This window comes from Pelophylax lessonae (assembly GCF_965119305.1).
Source record: "Pelophylax lessonae genome assembly, chromosome: 13".
Classification (NCBI taxonomy): domain Eukaryota; kingdom Metazoa; phylum Chordata; class Amphibia; order Anura; family Ranidae; genus Pelophylax; species Pelophylax lessonae.
Window position 1 is genome coordinate 114,877,048 of NC_138780.1, and position 8,436 is coordinate 114,885,483.

Sequence of the window (8,436 nt, forward strand, 5' to 3'; positions counted from 1 at the left end):
AAAGGGTATGAAGCCAGTTTGGTCAGCGGAGACCCATTTCGGGAGATGGGGGTAATAGGCTATTGGCAAAGACCTTAGAGTACAGTTTTACATCTATGATTAACAGTGAGATGGGACGGTAGCTGCTGCAGCAAGTAGGGTCCTTGTCCGGTTTGGGTAGGATTGTGATATGAGCCGAGAGAGACTGCGAACGTAAGCGTCTGCTATTTGTAATGGAGTTGGCATATGCTATCAAGTGCGGCAGCAGGAGATCTCCAAAGGTCTTGTAACATAGGGATGTATAGCCATCTGGTCCTGGGGCTTTGCCAGTGGTATGGATTTTAGGGCGGATTGAAACTCCTGAACAGAGAACCGGTTGAGTGCTTTTTTGGAGAGTTTAGGGAGTTTAGCCTGTTTAAGATAGGTGAGTATGCCTTTACATTTGTCTTCGGGAGATATGGAAGAGAGATCCCCCCGAATGTTATATAGGTTGGTATAAAATTCTCTGAAAGCTGCTGCAATTTGTGGAGAGGAATGTGCCATCTCTCCCGAAGGGAGCTTAGTTTTTGATATAAAAGTAGCAGATTTTTTTTTTCTCAGGGAGCGCGCTAACTGCTTTGTTGCCCCATTTGTATGTTTTTTGTGAAACTAATGTAGCAAGGTGTCCAGTCCTGTGGCCTGATGTGGGTCTGCCATCAGTACCGGTACTCTCTCCAGCCCATGTGAGCTGTGACCCTGGGTGTGACAACTGAAGCAGCGACAACTCCGGCATCTTTGTTTGTGGTTTTTATTTGATTTAAAGGGGATGGGAGAAGGGAATGAGTGGGATACTCCTTGAGGCTGGAACTAATTACATGTGGGACTTTACTCCTGAAAAATTCCCGTTGGTGCTTCCTTGACGCCAGCCGGCACCAGCCAATGCTCACTAACACTGTATATACCTGTAGAACACAAACGTGCTGAATCCTCTCCAGAAGATCCAGGACTGAGAACTGTAAAACTCCTGACACTGTTGTGCTGTGGAAGTCACTGAATACTGTCCCCCGCTTTGACTAGCTTGAGGTAGTATGAAGTAGGACTCTGTATAGCTGTACTTGCAACTGACACACTCTGCACAATTCAGGGCCCAACCGCAGGTGCCCCCTTTCACTTGAACTCTTCAGGGTCCACTGACTATGTACCCCCTCTGTAGCTTCAGGGTCTTTAACCTAGGTACCCCCTTTACAACTAGCTGGCACTGGATCCCAGAACCTCTCCCTGAGTGGTCCCCTCTAACTTCCGGCAGACCCCCAGGGGCAATCTTCAGTACTCACGACCTGTGTAGGCTTTCCTGGGACCCCTCTCTCTCTCTCTCTCTCTCTCTCTCCGCAGGCTCTCTCGGCACACTCTGGACACTCAGGTGACACCCCGAGACATCCACCTTCCTCAGACAGGAGGAGAGACAGCTGCACTCTTCTTCCTGGGACTGTGCTCCCGCCAAAGACACCCTGTCACGCACTTCCCCCAAACGTATACCCACTCCCAGAATCCTTTGCAGCCTAATCTGCCTTCTGGGGTAGTTACAAGCTGGGATGTGTCCCCTGATTGGGCTTCCCACACTGCCCTACTTCAGGCACATCTGGAAGCCCTGACACCCTACCTAACAAATCACAACCCTTCTGTTAGGCAAGGGCCACGACAAGGCCCACTACAGTGGTGATCGAAAGTTTGGGCACCCCAGGTAAAAATTTGTATTAATGTTGGAGTAGCAGTGGGAGCGCCGGAAGGCGTGTAAAGGGGGGGAGCCGCCTCCTTTACCCAGGAAAACTATTCACAAGACTTCCTGGTCTGCAAAAGACAGCGCTGAGAGCAGTTTGGTAGATGCTTCTCTGCATCAGGTGGTGAGCCCTTGGGGTCTCTCTCTCTCTGTGGGGGTCCAAAGCAGGTACGCTGAGGGGCGCTGTTGCGCTGGGGGATTACACATAAAAAAAAAAAAAAGTTTTTTTCTTTTGCAAATTTTTGTTTGCTGGCAAGTGTTCCTGGATTAGTCATGGACCCTGCCACACATGTATCCCCACCTGATCCCCCTCGAGGTGGCCGCAGGACCCTCCAGTTCCCCACTTACTATTGATGCATTGTCAGCGGTTTTGGAGTCTTTTGTATCCCGGGTGGAGGTGGCCTGTCAGGGACGGGGCGCAAAGAAGCGACCCCCGCCTACCCCTATTTCATCTGACACTTCAGATACAGATTCTGAGCCTGTCACTGCAGCTGCAGGTCCCTCGTCTGGGGCATGTGTCTCGGGTACGGTCTCCTCAGACAGTGAGGAGGACGTTTCTGCCTCCGCCATAGCACAAGAAGAAGCATTGGTGGATGCACTAATTTTGTCTGTCCGGCAGAGGTAGCTGATACTGAAATTCCTTTTGGTACTAACAAACCTACCAAGATGGCTAGGGTTTTTCCCTTGCCCAAATGTTTTGGTAATATAATTAAAGAGGAATGGGGTCGACCAAAACGAACCGCTGGTATTTCCAAACGCATTACTAGGCGTTATCCGTTTGAGGAATCCCTCCTTAAGAAATGGACAGTACCACCATTGGTGGATTCACCGATTTCCAGACTAAATAAAGCTACTGTTATCCCATTGGAGGACGCTCCGTCCTTTAGGGATCCGGTGGATCGTAAGGTGGAAGCCGTGTCCCGCTCCATCTTTTCCCTGATCGAGTCAGCTTTTAGACCAGTGATTGCAATTGGTTTGGTTTCACAAACATTGACAGAATGGACCAAGTTGTTACGCCGGGACTTAGAGGGGAGAAGCATCCCCCCGGCAGTATCAGACTTGCTGGAGCAAATGATACAAGGACTACAGTTTGTCTGTGACGCCGCTCTGGACGCCACTCCATTGTTGGGGCGTGCATCGATTTCAGCAGTGGTCCTCAGGCGTGTGCTGTGGTTAAAGTGCTGGTCAGCGGATCAAGGTTCCAAAAAAGCTTTGGCTAATCTCCCCTTTCAGGGGAATCGCCTGTTTGGGGCCACCTTGGATGAGATTATTAAGGATCTCACTGGGGGCAAAAGCACTTTTTTGCCACAGAATACTAAGGGTAAAGGACCTCGTCAGAGACGGGGGCCTTCCTTTTCCGCTCACAAAAAGTTTTTTCGCTCCGCTGGGGCGGGCGATAAGGCAAAGCCCTCCAAAGCCCCTCCAGGAGGATTCAAGGGGCGTTGGTCGGGTAAACAAAAGTCCGGCTCTTCCAGAGCTGAAGATAAGACTACTAAAGCCTGAAGGTGCGCCCCCACCCATAGCTGGGGTGGGGGGACGTCTTCACCGGTTTCCGGATCCATGGCTTTCCAGAATCCCGGACAAATGGGTTCGCGAAGTACGGTCGGGATACAAGATCGAGTTTCGATCACTTCCACCGGTGCGATTCTTCCCTTCCAATATCCGACTATCCCCGGATCGCTTAGAAGCTTTGCGGGGGGCAGTAACGGATTTGATGCAACAAGGAGTGGTGGTCCACGTTCCTTGGACAGAGCGTTTTCAGAGGTGCTATTCGAACCTATTCACAATACCCAGAAAAGAGGGCAAGGTGCGTCCAATTCTGGACTTAAGAGCACTCAATCTTTTTGTCAAGGTACAAAAATTCAAAATGGAGTCCATTCGCACAGTAGCGGCCTCCCTGCATCAGGGGGATTTTCTGGCGTCCATAGACATCAAAGATGCCTATCTTCACACTCCCATTTACGCAGGACATCAGCGTTTCCTGCGTTTTTCCGTAGAAGAGAACCATTATCAGTTTGCGGCGTTACCCTTTGGTCTCGCCTCGGCTCCCCGGGTCTTCACAAAGGTGTTGGCCCCAGTTTTGGCGCTGTTGCAACAGCGAGGCATATCGATTCTAGGTTACCTAGACTATCTTCTGCTCCGTGCGGAATCTCCGCAGACTCTGTTGCTAAACTTGGAGATTACCATGATCTCTTTGCAAGAGTTCGGGTGGCTGGTGAACCTGCAGAAGTCATCTCTGGTTCCCACCAGGAGGCTGGAATATCTGGGTCTAATTTTAGACACATCCAGGGCAAAAGTGTTTCTCCCTGCGGAGAAACTCCAGAAGATTCAATCAACGATTCAGTTGTTACTATCCGTCAACTGGCCTTCCCTTCGGACTTGCATGAGGGTCCTGGGTCTGATGGTGGCTTCCTTCGAGGCAGTACCATTTGCCCAGTCCCATACCCGAATCCTTCAAAAGGAGATTCTTCTCAAATGGAACCGGAATCCCGATTCCCTGGACAATCGGATCCAACTGAGCGAGCGGACCAGGGAGTCTCTGGTCTGGTGGCTTCGGTCTCCGATGCTCAGCCAGGGGAAGTCATTTCTTCCAATATACTGGACGATTGTCACCACGGATGCCAGTCTATCCGGGTGGGGAGGAATTCTCTGCAAATTATCTGCTCAGGGGCTGTGGTCCCTGGAAGAGTCCAGGTTACCGATAAATGTATTGGAACTGAGAGCGATCAGACTTTGTCTGATTCATTGGACCGAGCAGCTCCGGGGCAGCCCGGTGCGGATCCAGTTGGACAATGCCACAGCAGTGGCTTATGTCAATCACCAGGGGGGCACCAAGAGTGTCCTGGTGGCCATAGAAGTGGCCAGCATTCTTCGTTGGGCAGAACGGATTGTTCCAGCTTTCTCCGTGGTATTCATTCCGGGGGTGGAGAATTGGCAGGCAGATTATCTCAGCCGTCAGATTCTGGATCAAGGGGAATGGTCTCTTCATCCAGAGGTATTCCACCAACTGTGCCTTCGTTGGGGCACCCCGAATGTGGATCTGTTGGCATCTCAGCTCAACAGGAAAGTGCGGAGGTTTGTAGCTCGCTCCTGCGATCCTCTAGCAGACGCGCTGGTCGCCCCATGGGGGCAGTATCAGCTACTGTATGCCTTCCCTCCTCTCAGGTTGCTGCCGAAACTTCTTCGCAGGATAGAGGTGGAGGGAATCCCAGTTATCCTGGTAGCTCCGGACTGGCCTCGTCGGGCCTGGTACGCCGACCTGGTCAGGCTGGTCGCAGACGTTCCTTGGCGACTTCCTCTCAGGGAGGATCTGCTGTCGCAGGGACCGATCTTCCATCCTGCTTTACGATCGCTGGCTTTAACGGCCTGGCTATTGAGAACCAGGTGCTGAAGGACAAAGGGTTGTCAGCTTCAGTTATTCCTACTTTAATTAACCACTTAAGCCCCGGAGGATTTGGCTGCTAAAGGACCAGACCCCTTTTTTCAACTTGGCACTTCGTGACTTTAACTGATAATTGCTCGGTCATGCAATGCTGTACCTAAACGAAATTTACGTCCTTTTTTTCCCACAAACAGAGCTTTCTTTTGGTGGCATTTGATCACCTCTGCGCTTTTTATTTTTTGCGATATTAATAAAAAAAGAGCGAAAATTTTGCAAAAAAATGACATTTTCAACTTTGTCTTTTAAAAAATATCCAATATACTCAATTTATGTCATTTTTTTTGGCCAAAATATATTTAGCTACATGTCTTTGACAAAAAAAAAATCAATGAGCGTATTTTTATTGGTTTGCGCAAAAGTTATAGCGTCTACAAACTATGGTGTAAATACTGAAATTTACGAAGCTTTAATTTCTGACTGCCTATCTCATTTCATGAAGTGCTAAAATGGCGGGGCAGTACAAAACCCCCCCAAACTACCACTTTTTGGAAAGTAGACATCCTAAGGAATGTTCTGAGAGGCATGTTGAGCTCATTGAATATTTTATTTTTTTGTCACAGGTGTTTGAAAAATGACTAAAAAAATTTTTTTTTTTTTTTTTTTTTACACAAAGTTGTCATTGAAATGATATATTGCTCACACATGCCATGGGTATATGTGTAATTACACCCCAAAATATATTCTGCTGCTTCTCCTGAGTACAGGGATACCACATATGTGAGACTTTTTGGGAGCGTAGCTGTGTACGGGAGCCGGAAAACAAATCACCACCATCAGAATTTCAAAGGGCGTACATTTTTCATTGCATTTTCTCACTACCTATAACGGTTTAGGAGGCCCTGAAATGTCAAGATACCACAAAACCCCCCCAAATGACCCCATTTTGGAAAGTAGACACCCCAAGCTGTTTGCTGAGAGGCATGGTGAGTCCATGGAATATTTTATATTTTGCCACAAGTTTCGGGAAAATTACAATTTTTTTTTTTAATTTTATTTTTTTACACAACGTTGTCACTAAAAGATAAATTTCTCACACATGACATGGGTATATGTGGAATGACACCCCAAAATACATTCTGCCGCTTCTCCTGAGTATGGGGATGCCCCATGTGTGAGACTTTTTGGGAGCCTAGCTGTGTACAGGACCGCGAAAACCAATCAACACTCTCAGGTTTTCTAATGGCGTAAATTGTTCATGTCACCTCTGCACTACCTGTCGCAGTTTCGGAGGCCCTAAAATTCCAAGATAGCACAAAACCCCCCCAAATGACCCCATTTTGGAAAGTAGACACCCCAAGCTATTTGCTGAGAGGCATGGTGAGTCCATGGAATATTTTATATTTTGCCACAAGTTCCGGGAAATATATATATATATATATATATATATATATATATATATATATATTTTTTTTTTTTTACACAAAGCTGTCAGTAAATGATATATTGCTCACACATGCCATGGGTATATGTGAAATGACACCCCAAAATACATTCTGCTGCTTCTCCTGAGTACAGGGATACCCCATGTGTGAGACTTTTTTGCAGTCTAGCCGAGTACAGGACCCCGAAAACCAACCTCCACTTTCAGGCTTTCCAAAGGCGTAAATTGTTGATTTCACTCCTGACTACCTATCACAGTTTCGGAGGCCCTAAAATTCCAAGATAGCACAAAACCCCCCCAAATGACCCCATTTTGGAAAGTAGACACCCCAAGCTGTTTGCTGAGAGGCATGGTGAGTCCATGGAATATTTTATATTTTGCCACAAGTTCCGGGAAATATATATATATATATATATATATATATTTTTTTTTTTTTACACAAAGCTGTCAGTAAATGATATATTGCTCACACATGCCATGGGTATATGTGAAATGACACCCCAAAATACATTCTACTGCTTCTCCTGAGTACAGGGATACCCCATGTGTGAGACTTTTTTGCAGTCTAGCCGAGTACAGGACCCCGAAAACCAACCTCCACTTTCAGGCTTTCCAAAGGCGTAAATTGTTGATTTCACTCCTGACTACCTATCACAGTTTCGGAGGCCCTAAAATTCCAAGATAGCACAAAACCCCCCCCAAATGACCCCATTTTGGAAAGTAGACACCCCAAGCTGTTTGCTGAGAGGCATGGTGAGTCCATGGAATATTTTATATTTTGCCACAAGTTCCGGGAAATATATATATATATATTTTTTTTTTTTTTTTTTTACACAAAGCTGTCAGTAAATGATATATTGCTCACACATGCCATGGGTATATGTGAAATGACACCCCAAAAAACATTCTGCTGCTTCTCCTGAGTACAGGGATACCCCATGTGTGAGACTTTTTTGCAGTCTAGCCGAGTACAGGACCCCGAAAACCAACCTCCACTTTCAGGCTTTCCAAGGGCGTAAATTGTTGATTTCACTCCTGACTACCTATCACAGTTTCGGAGGCCCTAAAATTCCAAGATAGCACAAAACCCCCCCAAATGACCCCATTTTGGAAAGTAGACACCCTGAGCTATTTGCAGAGAGGCATGTTGAGTGTTTTGCAGATCTCACTTTTTGTCACAAAGTTTTGGAAATTGAAAAAAGAGGAAAAAAAATGCATTTTCCTGTTTTTTCTTCATTTTCCAAAAAAAATGAGAGCTGCAAAATACTCACCATGCCTCTCAGCAAATAGATTGGAGTGTCTACTTTGCAAAATTGGGTCATTTGGGGGGGTTTTGTGCCATCTTGGCCTTTTATGGACTTCAAAAGTGTGATAGGTAGTAAGGAGTGAGATCAACAATTTACGCCCTTAGAAAGCCAGAAGGTGCAGATTGGTTTTCCGGGTCCTGTACGCGGCTAGACTGGCAAAAAGTCTCACACATGGGGTATCCCTGTACTCAGGAGAAGCAGCAGAATGTATTTTGGGGTGTCATTTCACATATACCCATGGCATGCGTGAGCATTATATCATTTACTGACAACTTTGTGTTAAAAAAAAAAAAAAAATTATTTTCCCGAAACTTGTGGCAAAATATAAACGATTCCATGGACTCACCATGCTTCTCAGCCAATAGCTTGGAGTGTCTACTTTGCAAAATGGGGTCATTTGGGGGGGTTTTGTGCTATCTTGAAATTTCAGGGCCTCTGAAACTGTGACGGGTAGTCAGGGGTAAAATCAGCAATTTACGCCATTAGAAAACCTGAAGATGTGGATTGGTTTTCGGGGGCGCGTACACAGCTACGCTGCCAAAAAGTCTCACACATGGGGTATCCCTGTACT